At 40.3% G+C, this 13979-nt stretch overlaps 1 protein-coding gene across 4 annotated transcripts in view; it reads right to left on the bottom strand.

Moving 5' to 3' along the window:
* Positions 1–13979, bottom strand: part of PPP2R5E (protein phosphatase 2 regulatory subunit B'epsilon) — a 148868-nt gene that overhangs the window by 44397 nt on the left and 90492 nt on the right. The window lies entirely within an intron of this gene.

Genomic DNA, 13979 nt, shown 5'->3' on the forward strand with positions numbered 1-13979 from the left:
TCAAAGAATGGCCAGGAGTTGATAACTATTGAAACCGGGTGATGAAGGCATGAGGACTCATTATGCCAGTCTACTATTTCTGCACATGTTCCAAGATTTCTGTAGTAAAATGCTTATTTTAAAACTGCGGCGGGCACCTGGGTAGCTCCGTCGGTTATGTGTCCGACTTTGGCTCAGGTCATGATCCCACTGCTTGTGGGTTCTAGCCCCGTGTCAGGTCCTATGCTGCCAGCTGCCAGCTTAGAGCCCGTTTCAGATTCTGTCACTAGCTGTCTGCCCCTCCCCGGCTCAAACTCTGTCTGTCTCTTTCTCCCTCTCTCTCTAACATTAAAAAAATAATTTAAAACTGCGGCTGGTACTATTCTTGAGGTTCCTTTTTGATTTGTTTCTTGCCCCACGTAGTCATCCATCCTCTCTCAATGACCCAAACATATTCTCAGATGTGAAGAAAAAATGGGAGGAGGGGGGAGAGGAGGTGTCAGTGGGGTAAAATGTGTACAAGGCAAGAAAGGAGACTGCACCAGAAGCCTTTGCTGGACTTTCTGTATAATGCAGAAAATACTAAATACAGCACGCTACTCTGGAAGAGAGAAGAAGAAAGGCTTTGGGGGTCCCATTAATCCAAATGTATTTGTTTACTTAACAAATAGTTACTAAATGCCCATCATGTTCACACACTGTTCCAGGCACCGGAAAAATAACAATGAACAAAGCAGAAAAAAGTCTGTGCCCTCTAGGAGCTTATGTTTTATTTAAACCCCTAAGTATCCCAATTTCCTCACTATGGAAACTGAGCCCAGATATATAAGCTATGGAAAAGAGATTTGATTTGATTTGATTTGAAGTGTCATGGGAAGCCATTAGTTGATCTTAAACAGGAATCTGACATGATTTGATTTTTGCTTTTTAAAAAATCATTCTGGTATCTCTGTATTGAACAGACAGGAAGGGGACAAGTTAGAAGCCTCTGAAGGTGGCAAGAGATGATGATGGCTTGGACTGGGATGGTGGCAGAGGAGACAGAAATAGATCGATTCAAAATATACTCTGGAGGTAATATTTGCTGTTGGCTTGGATATATGGGGTGAAGAAAAGGAAAGAATCAAGGATGAGTCATAGATGCAAGGCCATCCACCCAAGATGGAGATGGCTGGGAAAGTGAAAGCTTTTTTTGTTTACGTGTGTGGGTGGGGAGGTCCAGAGATCCAGTTAGGAATGCGTTAAAGAAGCAATATCTAGGAGGCGATCAAACATATGAATCTGGACTTCCAAGCTGGACAGGTCAGGACTAGAGACATATAAGGACTCTTTGGCATACAGATGATATTTAAAGCCGTGAGACTAACGGATCGGCGTGGAAAGGAGTAAACAGAAAGACCCTCAGGCATCCAACACTCAGAAATGAGACAGGAAAAGAACCACCAGGCAACACAAATGAAAAGGAACAGAAAGAAAGTAGGAGAAGAAAAGAACTAGTTTAGGGTCTCAGGAGCCAAGGGTATCTTAGGAAGGACAAAGACATCAGCAGCAGCAAGTGCTGCTCTGAGGTTGACTGAGACGCGCAGAGAGCAGTACCTATCGGATTCGACAGCTCTATGAAGTGGATACTATGATTATCTCCAGTTTACCACTGAGGAAGTAGGAACACAGGTGTTGAGAAGATCTGAGGTTACACTCAGTAACCAGCAGTTACAACTGAACCCAGGCTGTCAGGCTCTACCGCAGTGTTCTAGAAAAGTAGGCAGACCACTTCTTTTGCTCTACTTTAGCTGAGATGACTGAACACAATCATTCGATTATACCATTTCTGCCACAGCCAATGACAGCACGCGTAGGTCTATCATGTTATTTTTGTCCCTTCCAATGATTATTAGGAATTCCATTTACAAAGAAACTAGTGAGTTTTCAGAAAGCCATCAACCAATGACTTCTCTGCAACCAGCCATCCACACTGTAATCAAAAGGGCAGAGGCACCTGGGTGGCTAAGTTGGTTAAGCGTCCAACTCTGGATTTTGGCTCAGGTCACGATCTTACAGTTCGGGAGCTCGAGCCCCTTGTAGGGCTCTGTGCTGACAAGTGCAGAGCCTGCTTGCGATTCTCTCTCTCCTCTCTCTGCCCCTCCCCCACTTGTGCAAGTGTGCTCTTATTCTCTCTCTCTCAAAATAAATAATATTTAAGAAAAAAGACACACAAAGGGGCAAAAGTCTTTCAGTTCCTTGCTTTTGAAACCATAAATTTCAAAAACTGAATTTTCATGCCAACTAAATCATTCATATTTACTGTACTCTGTAACAGTTTTTTTCCTCTTCCAAATGTGAAAATAAACCATAAAAGTTAAAAAGCGAGTGGGCCTCTGTATAGTAAAAACTAAAAGGACACAGAAACTTCTGCTCCTTTATACTCTTGGACATATACACTCTCTTAAAGTGCCCATCACGTGCTGCAGCAATTGTTTACATAACTGTCTGTCTCTCTCCCCTAATGAAGAGTATGCAATGTCACGTTCATATTTGTTTTCCTAGCACATACGAGGCATCCAATAAATGTTCACAAAATAAAAACTTGGACACATTTTGGTTTTGTGTATTTTGGTTTTGCTTTTTAAAATTTCAATTTAAAGTTTTCTGAGTAATTTAAATAAATCTAGGTTATTTAACTTAAAATGGTTAACTCTGTACAGAGTTCATCTAAACCTCTAATTTGGTCAAAGCTTCATCTCTCAATTATCACATCAAAAGAATGTCAGGTATGGGAATAATCTAAACACCGAGTGGTTTTAGAGGCATGCACATCTCATTTAGCCACACACTGCTGTTTCTTCAGATTTGCCTTCCTTATAATGCTTTATTCAGTTTACTTCTAAATATTCACCACATGAATAATGAGGAAGCACAGATCAAATGGGCTGGACAATTACAAGCTGACTCAGTCGGTTAAGTAGTTTGCTAGCAGATTTGGAAAGAATGTCAAAGCATATCAAGTGTCATGGAAATGGCCAAGCTTTTGACCCAGGCTGGCACTGTGCTTAATAAAAATGTCATGAATGGATGAACCATGGCTCTCATCCTTGAGAATCTATTGTGAAAAACTAATCCAAGACAAGTCTGAAAAATCTACTTTTTAAAAAGTATTTTCTGCATTTTTTTAATGTTTATTTATTTTTAAGAAAGAAAGAGCATGTGTTGGGCATGGGGGGCAGAAAGAGAGGGAGACAGAGAATCCAAAGCAGGCTCCATGCCAACAGCAGAGAGCCCGATGCTGGGCTCGAACTCACGAACTGTGAGATCACAACCTGAGCCGAAGTCAGACGCTCAACTGACTGAGCCACCCAGGCACTCCTGAAAAAAACCACTTAAAGTAGTCATTGACAACATTCTACAAAAAGTGTAAAATTAGAAATAATCTTCATGTCCAACATCCAAGAGGTACATCAACTCAGAATACTGTGCAGCATTAAAGATGATGGCTACACAGAAGCACAAAGAAATGTTTATAAATAAAGATTTAGGGGGAAAGACAACTGAAAATGATGAGACTTTAACCATACAGGATGGAAATGCATATCTAAAGGAAAATTTTAAAAAGCTGTAGCAAAGCAAGAGGAATATGGATGATAAACTAGGTAGTGGCTGTCATTCCTCTTGAGGCACACGAAATAATTCCTAAATCTATAGAAGGCCTAAGTAAGAGACATACGGTATATAAGTCATGCCTTTAATTTCAATATGAAAACGGGCTCTTGAATTTGTTTGAATGAGATTATTACTGTCAGGAGAGAGTTAAAAATCAGAGCTTCCTACAATGCCTAGAGCCTAGTTCAGGAACGAATGGTTAAAAGACCCAATGAATGGACCAGTGTAAGTATACGGTTGAACTCCAAAATCGGGAGTTTAAAACTGGTTTATCCACAGCGAGAAGTGGGGAAGGGGAGGTGGTCCTCCAAATCCCCTGACTTTGCCGCAACATTTAATATGTGTGAGTCCGAGCTAGGAAAAGACCTAGTTGCCCTGGTCCTATTTTCAAAAGATTTCCAAGATCGAAAAATGGTTAAAAACCAATATCCGGAGGCTCAGTCGGTTGAGTGTCCGACTCGATTTGGGCTCGGGTCACGATCTCACAGTTCCGGAGTCTGAGCCCCGTATGTGAGTCTGCGCTGGCAGGCTAACGGTGCAGTGCCTTCTTCAGGTCCACTGTCTTCTTCTCTCTCTGCCCCTCCCCACCCCATGCTCTTTCTCAAAAAATAAACATTAAAAAAAAAAAAACCACTATCCAACATGGTAAATTTGCTCCCATTAAATCTTTTTTTATCACTGACAGCCACTTCTGATTTCTAGTCCAGGCTTTAAAGGGATTACTAAATAGGTAACGTTATTAAATAGCCAACAGCAGGTTTATGCTTATGCAAACATGTCATGACTACAAGTAGCCACAGGCAACACTCCCCACCACAGAGCAATTTTGTGGAGTCTATGTGGCTACACTGAAATGCAACACGGTATCGCTAAAGTCTCGAAAACTGTCTCTATTATGTATTTAAATGCATGAGGCTCTAGTCGTAGGCTATTTTATTTATTCAGGAATGGGTTCTCCAAAATGAACAAAAGAAATTTTTACAGTACATTACAAGGATTTGGTTTCCAACTATTTTATTTTCATCTACACTGGTATCAATGTGAAGAAAATGAAGTTTAAGAAATAAGTGTCTTTGAGGTATAATCTGATTCACTTTCATTCCAAAGGCATTATAATACAATAAATGTTGAATATTGGAATCGAACTACAAGTTTGAAGGCACTGGGCTGGCCTCTAGAAAATGGCCATAAGGACAGAAAGCAAGGCTGAGGGAAGAGGAGAAACACGTATTAAAATCTAAATAACCCCTCCTTAAAGATAGAAAATTTAGGATTAGGAATTCCATGTTGCTTCTAGAATCCAATCATGTTAGAGACTCTCCCTCATCCAGCTCCCTCCTCTTACCAATAAGAAAACAGCTTGTGAGTTTTGCAAGGTAACACAGCACCATGATACGCACGGATGGTTCTCGGGGTCCTTTCTCTGGCGCACCACCTCCATCCCATCCCTGAAGACCATGCATGGACCTGACTTCTTCGTCTCTTTCTCTTTCTCCTCTGATTCCCCCACCACATTTCTTTCTATCAGTTTTTTGACTGCTCATCTCTCTTTTCCCATTATCTCCCTCCAGTGGCCCTCAATGGCAACCACGGACACGGTTTCACTGTCTCCCCCCACCACCGTGAACATTCAGAACTATGTTGACCTTTCTCAGCATTAGAAGAAAAACAGAACAATCTCTTCAGCCTCACCGTCTGGTTCAGACCTCCATCTTCAAACGTCCTGATTACTGACTGCCAAGTTTCCTCTCCGGTGCTCCTATTCCTCACATCCCTTCTTCTCATCTCCCCGAGCTAGAGTTCCACATGTCGTATGGGACGTACTTAGACTAAAAAAAGTATTCGTTGTTTATCTGAAATTCAAATTGAACTAGGTGCCCTGCGTCTTTATTTGCTAAAACTGACAACTCTAAAATAACACTAACATTAAGAAAGAACCCATACTGGATACAACTCAGTTGTGACCCGGTGAGCACCCGCACCATAGCACCCGGGGAGGGATGGGGGTGAAGGAGGGGGATACTGCCTCAGGCCAGGCCTGGCACCAACAGCTGCCTGCTCTGGGGGACTAGCTGCTCTCTTCTTTTTCAACTCTTTAGTTTACTGCTGATTACCATTAACTATAGTGCAAAAATAAGTAAATCTCAACGTCTTGGCCAAATGTGAAAGAGACAATTTAACAGGATCCTAAGTGCCTGGCCCCATAAGTAAAGAAGAAGTGTCTAGGCATATTTTAATCAGGTTTTGATTAAACAAACATCTTACTGTTTCTTGACTTACAATATCAAAATACAACTCTTAATATTTTTAAATAGTTATTTAAGCTACTGCAGGGGGAAAAAAAAAAAAAAACAACCTCTCACTTTCCTGACTCTCTTGATCTCCATGGAAATGCTACTACTAATTTTACACCTTGATTTTGGTTGACATTTTGCTGTTGTTTAAGGAAAATGACTAGCACATTATAAAAGAACAGAATGTGGATAGCACCTGTGAGCTACTCACTATTAAATATCTGCCAAGATTATCAATGAACAAAAGGTAAGAACAATATAGTGAATTCTTTAAAAAAAAAACAAAAACACAACTAATGAATACTTTTGGTTCCCTTTAGTTATGTATTTGTGAGCACCATTTGTACCGAAGGTCTGGGTAAAATCAGACATATAATGTACTCGGAAAACCACCTGTAACTACAGTATAACAAAACAACTTAAATCATCTTGCCTCTGTTTTACAATACTACTTTCTAGATGAGTAGGTTATCATCTTGGGTAAATGCAGATGAACTAGTCGACCTCATGAACATTTCTCCCTCTTTTACCTGTGACACTGTAATTTCATGCAATATTGGAAGTATACTGACTATAAATACAAAAATAATGACATCACAGCTATAAAATGAATTTTCTTGAAATTTCATCTACAAAGTAGATTTTCTAACAAAAAAAAAAGGACGATACAAATGATGTTAAATAGAGAACATCCAAGCAAATTGAAAAGTGCCATTATTCCTCTAGCACTATTTGTATTAAGATCTTATGCAAGTAACCATTTCAATGATATCCCTCAGTTTTTTTTTATCCAGTTCATCCATTCGTTAATTCTATAATCCATCATGTATTGAAAAGAAACAAAATTATTTACTCAAGCATTTAGAACCAGACGGAAGCCCCAGTAAATGTAATGTTGAAACTATGTCAGCATGCATTATTCTCATAGTATTCTGTGTTAGTCCAAAGTAAATGTATCAAATAAACATGATGAAACGTATTAAAGTAAGCAAAAGTTACTTTAAATCTCTAAATCAGACATTTGTACAGAGAAGACAATTTCCAAACACACGAGAATTAATATTACATATTCAAACTCTAAGAAAAAGAACTAAAATTCTAACAGATATGCCTAGATACCTTGCTATGCTATTTATGTTTTAGAACATAAAAGTAATAAATGTTAAACCCACATATAATGTCAAGGTACCTTTGGTAACACCAAATTTAAGAATTCTTAATAGTCCCAGTGAAACAGAACGTTTCAAATCTGACTCTCAGACCCTTTTTTTTTTTTTTTAATTTTTTCTTAACGTTTATTTATTTTTGAGAGAGAGAAAGAGAGAGCGTGAGTGGGGTCGGGGCAGAGAGAGAGGGAGACACAGAATCTGAAGTAGGCTCCAGGCTCTGAGCCATCAGCACAGAGCCTGACATGGGGCTCAAACTCACGAACCGTGAGATCATGACCTGAGCCGAAGTCGGACGCTCAGCCGACTGAGCCACCCAGGCGCCCCATCAAATCTCTCAGCCCCTTGTAAAGTAATTATAAATAATTATTGATATATAAAACCAGGAGAAAACTCCCAACATTTTGTAATTATGCTCAAGAAACTTAGAATCAGAGCAGATATACATCTTTTAAGCTTGTACTTTAAGAAACAAATGGCAAAATTTTAAAACTTTCAATTAGCACTTAACTCACTGGCAATTTGTTCAACCAGTAATTTGTTTCTAAAGCCAAACCATGTCTTTTAATTATCATAATAAGTTTACTGTAGTTGCCACTAGTCTCTTTTTAAACCTCGCCATCGCCATCGATGTGAATGAACACAGCTGTTTAAAAGTTATCTGAACACGTGAAACCATTAAAATCCCTTATTCTAACATAAGGACACGTCCTTAGCACTAAATCTAAAGAGAAATTTAACGAAATGAGTATGACAACTTCTTACGTTATGAGGCATCCACTGCAGGTCTACCTTTATTCTCTAATGCACTAAATACATAACTGTCACTACTATGTAATATTATCAATATAATTAAAAATTTCAGGCAAGAATTTCCAGAAGTTATTATTACAAACACGTTCACTTGAGTTAAATACAATTCTTTGAGGCAAAAGAATCGCCACAATGCTCTTGTGTGTCACAAGCAGAGGTTGCGGCAACCCAAGGAGGACGAGAACGTTGTGATACACAGGCATGGTCAAGCTACTCCACCAAGGGTGCCCACATTTTTATCGTAAAACCACCTTTCTGGACGTCGTTCTATACTGAGGAGAAGACAGTCACTGAACCAGAGCTAAAGACAGTATTCACTGTTTACATGTGATTAGGAAACATGCACTTGTGACAGCTGATCTGTTTTACAACATCCGGAAATCCAGAAGAGGATTTAAACGATTTCTAAAGTTGATGGTTTCAACCTTATTACTGTTGCACATTTAATCTGTATGAGCCGGGCTTTCTAGGACATAGGCACTGTTCTATGATAACTGATTTCTGAAATGAGGCAGAAGGAACATCTTAAAATGACAAAAGCAGCTTAGCAGTCCTTTGGAGAAAGGGAGTAACAAACAAAACAGGAAGTTTAAGAACTTATGTCGCCCAATTAGAATTTTAAAACATCAAGTCAAATCTGAAAGACAAGATTAAAGTCAGAAATCTTGGGCATGTGCTATTTTCCTAATTCACAAAGATGTCATTTTTACTTCTATTTCCTTTAGCAAGTATTTCTTTCAAAATCTACTAGGTATGCACACCGTTTAGATTTATACAGACTAAAATAATCCGTTTTCATTGTCGTTATTACTGCTGCTGCCGCTGCTGTTGGTTCCGCTGATAACTGTTATCATCAACTGGTATAACTGTATTTAACAAAAACTGATTGTTTCTGAAAATAATTGGATCCCTTTAGATGTTCAGTTTCTAGAAGGATTAGAGCACTGACAACTGTATGGAAGAAAAGAATCTGTCCGTGAGATCAAGAACGGAAATCAATAGAATCTGAGTACAGATCCAAGTACATACAAGGTAGTTTTGAGGAGTACATCAACATTTAGTTAGAAGGAGACAAACGGGAGAAAAATGTGTGAAAGAATACTCTGTCTTCCGTTCCACTCTCTTTCACCTACTGTACGTACGCCCATCAGATGAGAAAGTGCCACAGGGGCAGGAAAAGAGATGGGGTGAGCACAGGGTAAGGATGCAAGGGAAAGATGGAAGGCATCTGAGCTGAGTCTCGTCCGTGTACATTTATATAAAGTTCAAAATCATACAAAACTAATTAACAGTATTAACGCCAGGGCAGTGTCAGGAGAGAGGATTCAAACCCAGAAAGTCTGTGCCTTTATGACAGTGCCACATCCGGGCGTACTTAAAATGGGAGCTCTGTATGAGACGGTGGCACTGAGTGACAGAGTAGTGGGCTTGTGGGCAGACCAGCTGGGCCACGTCCTTACCACCATCCCCCTAAGAACTCTCCTTTAGCTGGTGCCTTTAGGTCTTTCCTTCGAGCTTATTTGATTCTCCAAAGAAGAAACATCCCTCTCCTGATTACAGGCATAAGGGATCTGAGCGCTGAGTGGTAAGGATCTTCCCATTCAACGTGCTCCGCTACTTTCAGAAAGGCGCCTGCTGTTGTCAGCAGTGCCTGATGTCCACCAGCCCAGCTTCCCTCCAGTGTAGCCTCTCCAGAGAGAAAACCGTCAGTCTTTTCGCTGCCTGGTTTGGGGGGAGTGAGGTGGGATCAGGAGTTCTGACTACTGCTTACACAGACTTTCCACCAAGACTCCTCTTCTGGCCTCTGTGCACCTTTACTTTTAGAAAGGCATCTTTCTGAAGCTTCCCGCAGTTAATGTGGTGTGAGTGGGCTACTTCCAGACTCTCCCTGCTGCTGCTTACAGCTCCGCTTTTTCTCATCTGCCAACGCAGTGACCACCAGTTCATGTGCTTTGCTAGTTCCCAAGATGCTGACTCTGAGATCTCCTCTCCATTTTGCTTTGTTTTTGTGGGTTTTATTTCTTTTCAGTAATCTGTCTGATCTCGGGGGGTAAAAGTAAATAAATACATGCATGCATTCAAGTCTCCCCATTTAACTCAAAAGTTAGCAATTATTTCCTATTAAATTACTTCTTCCATTCTCCAGTAGCTTCTACTAATTCAAGTAATTTAATTTTCTTATGCAAACATGTCAATCCCTTTTAGTGGGAAAGAATCCAGCAGAACCACCAGAAAACCAAATGGCCGTTGTGCCAACCTGATAAAAGCGATACTCCCACTACAGTTCTCTTTCTCAGAATTAACACCAACCATGTTAACAGGTCTGAGTGTGAAGCAAAATAGAAAGTAAAGCACATTCTGGATCTTGAGACTGTGAACACAGAAGTTAAACGAATGTCTCAAAGTCATCACTTCACCCAACGAACAACACAACTCCTTACCAAAAAAAAAAAAAAAAAAGTCAGCATTAGAACTCAAGGTAGAGCAAAGCTGAATTTATGGCATGATGCTCTTCTCTCAATACTCAGTTCTCTGTCCCCTCTTCTATGACTTCTGTTTCCAAGGCACTAGGATGTCCTTAATTCTGTTTTTTCCAGCTATATACAGAGCAGTTCTGACATCTCCCTCGATCTCAAATTCAATCTGGTCAAAACCAATCTCATCCTCACTGACCTCCACTTCCCTCTAGAAGAGAGTTCTCTTCTCACCTTCCTCATTCTGTCTAAGCCTTTAGAATTTCCTTTAACTCTTCCTCTCCTGTATCTATCTGCTTTACGCAGCTTATCAACAGGTCATTTGATTTATGCCTTCACAATATCTCTTTGGTGCTAACGGTGATATTATATTTAATAGTGGAAATTTGGAAATAGTTTTGGTGTCCCAAAATAGTTAAGCAGACAATCATATATCCCCATAATGGAACATTATGGCAGCCATTAGAGTGATGCTTTTAAATTTAGTTAATTACGTGAAAGCATGTTTATATCCCAATGCTGAAGAAAAAAAAATTTAGTTCAAATTATACATATAGTAACATAAGTAATTGTATAACAAGATTAGTATGAAATAATTTATTTTTTTTTCCCCTTAGGGGGAAAAATGTTTAATACAGAAAAACAGGAAAGGAACACAAGGAGATTTTCCAGAGTGATGGCCATGTTCTAGATCCGGAGTTATGGCTGTATGAGTACAGAGAATTATTAAATTCATTGAAGATTCACCGCCTAAGATCTGTTCTTAAAATCTGTGTTGATGTTAAGTATATCTGGATTTTTTTTTTTAATTTAAGGGAAAGCCTCATTTAAAAACCAGGCTAGGAGGAAACTGGCTAAAATGTGAACACTGATTGCATTTAAATAATGAAACTATAGATAATCTTTTTTCTTTGGTTTCAAGTTTTCTTTGACGAGCACAGGAGAAAATACAGGAGGATGGGGAGTTCTTTATATATTCTCTCCACTTCCTCTTTCTTTGTCACCATCTGACTACGGTAGGACAACAGCCCTCTGCCATCAGCCATCCTGGGTTAAATCTGCCAGCCTTACACCCCCTGAAAGGAGCTGGCAGAAGGGTACAGACTTTCTAGGTGGGGGCTGGAGAAAGGAAACTAGTATCATGTACATTTCACCTCCCATTCAAAAACCTTATTAGCAGCTCTCCGCTTGCAGTCTCTAAGATTAAGTCTAACCTCCTTTACTTGGCTTGCCAAGACCTCCGTAATCTAGACCCATCCCCGCCTCTCCCCCTATTACTCACAAATTCCAACCATGAAACCCTCCACTCCCATCAGGCTTCTATTTCGAGACTAAACTCTGCTCAAAATAAGAGGCAGCTTTTTACCTGCTGAAGTGGTGATGGTAATGTTAAATTAATTCTCTCTAGTCTGTTAGCCCCGCACAAAATCATCACAGGGAAATGGTATTTCACACACAGAGACAACTACATTACACTGTCTCCAAAACTGGAAATGTAGCAGTGGATCCAAAAGTGAAGACTGTTGATATTAAATCTTAGAATCCAAAAATAGAGGTGTAAACACTGCAACAGTCCTAGCGCAGAGCAGGCCCTCGTACTGGCTGGCGCTTGCAGTCGAGTGCGCACGCCCCACACAGAGGCCAGCCATGCAACAGCAGGGTTCTACCACGTGTTCCTGTGCATGGACTTTGGGTCCTCAATCCTAGAAAAGTACTAAAACTGCTAAATTAAGTGGTTTCTGTAAAATCCAAAGTGCACAAGTTAATAAAACAGTAACAACATGGGGCTTTTTTGAGGACACCTATATTCTAACATCTGCTTTGGACACTCGGTTCAAAATCAGCTAATGCTAAAAGAAAAATTAAACCCTGAATTTTAAAAACACACAAAGCACTTGAGGCTTCTGAGGTATGTTTCCGGCTATTGAGTATGTGTTCTTACTTGAAATCACTAAAAATAAACAGGAAGCTGCCCACGCTATCACTGTCCCTTATTCTGGTTTGTCTCTCGGTCTCTGTGACCCTTCATTAGTAAAACAAACCTTGAGCTAGCTGGTGAGCTATGAAAACAAAAACGCACCTGAACACATGATCACAGATTAACATCACTCTTTACCCACACAACTTCATAACGAATTGAGTAAGATCAGCCACCAAGGGAGGGCAAGGCAGACAACCGTTCCTCACCCGCCTCACGGAGGCATGCTGGCCTCATCTTGGAGGGGAGGCTGGAGTGTGGGTGTAAGTGCCTCAGAAAGAAACCAAGAAAGGGCTCTCGGGACAGGAACTGCCCACCAACCCTGTTAGCTTCCGTTTTAAATGTGTATTTATAGATCATTGCCTTCTGATTATTTTACCCCTCAAATTACTCCTCCTACTTTCCAGAACAGGGCACAACAGGCTCCCCAGTTTGTACCTGATGGACAGCACAAATACACACTCAATTTTCTAGCACCTTCTCTATTGTCTAAACTCAACAAATACTTCTAGAGAAAAGGCCAAAAGTCCCCACAAAAGGAAGAGGGCTGCATTATTCCAGAGTGTTCTACCCTATTCTCATAAAGGCCTTACCTTCTTCAGGAAAGGAAATTCCACAGTATTTCAAAGCAGCCCATTTAGTAAGTACCTAACACTATCTGCCCAGCCCCCACTCCCTGTCTGATACCTACATCTCTGAAGAATGAAGAAACATTATATACTCCAACATGGCTTGCTTATCCATTTTATTAAAAGATAAACTTGCTTTCCAACTCACCAAATTGTTATAACCAGTCCTATTTTTATCCTGAAACATCCGAAACATCCTCTCCTCCACGTGTCACCCCTGCCTTCCTGGCAATGCTGCTCCTTGCCCAGGACCTGCAGCTGCCTGAGGCTCTGGTCTTTCTAGTTTTCCCTTCACCGCTCAGCAAATCCCCACCTCTCTCTATTCATTCCTGAAACTGCATTTTAACTCCAGGAGTCCCTTATCTTATCCTCATTTTCCAGAGGCAACTTCCTCCACAGAAGTCACTGGATAGCGTATTTCTTCTTGTTTTCACCTACAGATCAAGTTTGGCTTTTAATATTGGTCAGAAGCCAGCTACCTCCTGGAAATGACCTGCTTGTTGTTTTCTTGCCAAATTCTTGCCTCAGGCATTACCGTCTCAGAGAATTCCACATTGAGGACACTCATTTTCTCTGTTTTTTCCTGCTCATAATGCATCACTGGGGTATAACCAGCTTTCTCTTTAGAGAATCAGTTAATAAGTCCCTTCCTCTCTCACTTCTGTCCTCAGTAGAGAGACAGCTGAACTACATAAACTAACAGCAAGTGCTAGAATTATCCAAGACCTACTTATATAGAAACCACAGGCAACAATTTCCCAACCTTTTTATCACATTATTTTCCTCGGTAGATTTTTCCAGAAGCATTCCTTACACCTCTAATCATATTTTCATTTTCAAGGTTAAATTAAAAGGTAGGAGAAAAGAGAAACCAAAACCTGAATGCACTTCTGTGACTTAGCCTGCACAATTCTGCAGCCAGTTTCAGGGGAGGGGGAAAGAAAGAGAGAGGGAGTGTTCTCGTTCTCGTTACAGAGAAAGGATAGTATTGG

This window comes from Prionailurus bengalensis, chromosome B3 (genome assembly GCF_016509475.1).
Source record: "Prionailurus bengalensis isolate Pbe53 chromosome B3, Fcat_Pben_1.1_paternal_pri, whole genome shotgun sequence".
NCBI classification, from domain to species: domain Eukaryota; kingdom Metazoa; phylum Chordata; class Mammalia; order Carnivora; family Felidae; genus Prionailurus; species Prionailurus bengalensis.